This window comes from Balaenoptera physalus (genome assembly GCF_965194825.1).
Source record: "Balaenoptera physalus genome assembly, chromosome: 13".
Taxonomy (NCBI): Eukaryota; Metazoa; Chordata; class Mammalia; order Artiodactyla; family Balaenopteridae; genus Balaenoptera; species Balaenoptera physalus.
Genome location: NC_138892.1, coordinates 85476367 through 85477673, shown reverse-complemented (window position 1 = coordinate 85477673; position 1307 = coordinate 85476367).

Below are 1307 nucleotides of genomic sequence, written 5' to 3'. Positions count from 1 at the left end.
TTGTAATTTATTAGGAGCCACACAAACTTAAGCCATCATTAGGACTCTGTTATTTGAAATATGAGGAAATGTATGGAGGCAGAATTTGTGTAGCTACCTGAATTGAGAAGAACAGATTTTCCTTTTAAATCACCCAATGGAAGCCATTAGGATGTCAAAGAGTTACCAAAATAAGGAAACCTTATTATTTGTACAGGATTCTAATTTTCGGACAGGAAAGAGACTAGGTAGATCTCAGTGGTCATTGTCTTTCAGAGCTTGGAATTGTGTTAGTAATGCTTGCCACCTTCAGGATACAGACAGACTGTCTGGTTGGGAGCTGTGATGAGATCAGGCAGGTCACAGTGTCCCTCCTGAAAGAGATCAAAGGTTTATTCTTCTTTGTTGCACTCAAGGTTCTGGCCTTTTCCTGCTGCTTCAACTTTACAGGGGTCCCCTTTGAACAACATCCACTGTGGATCCCCACAGAGGTCAGAGATAAAGCTCAATTTTGCTACAGAGTGATAGGCCAGACCCTTGGTTGCCCAGACTATTCCAGTATCTCTGTGGTTCCCAGTACCTCTCCTTCTCTCTGTTTCTAATCGCAGCCATAATCACTCTTCTAGGACCATCCCTGCTAATCACTTCCATTCCTGTCAGTCTACCGTCCCTTCTGTCCCTCAGGGATTCTGTCCCACAGGGTCCTGGGGACCAGACCACCCTCCAGCGACAATTTACTATAGTTACTCAGTTGAGTGCACAAAGGAAAAGGTTTCTTTCTGTTTATGGCTGGGTACCACTCTCTGATCTCTGCTAGTTACTACAAGTTACGTTTTGCATGGACCCGTTATTATGACTTTTCATATGAGCTTCCTAGAACCTGTCTCACCCTTTTCTACCTTCTTTCCTATTTCCTTTTACTATTATTTTTCTCACTACAGTACTTAAATACTCTTAACAATTCAATTCTCTGCTCTCCAGCTAACACTTGCCTATCAGGCTGAAATGAGGGTTCCTCTTCTCACACACAGCTGCCAGTAATATATATTGGTTGAACCTTTAGGAAAGTAATTTGGGAATATTTCTCTAAATCCTTAAAAATCAGTATATCATATTACCAGGAGTTACACTTCTAGGGAAGTATTCTAAGTGAGTAATACACTGAGTGCACTGAAATGCACTGAAAATTCCTAAACAAATATATTCATTACTATATTGTTTACAGCAGTGAAAAATTAGAAATAATTGTCAACGATAGGAAAAGAGTAAAACAAACATCAATTTACAAATAGAAAGAAATATACCATCGCCCCTGCAGTGCTGAAGAA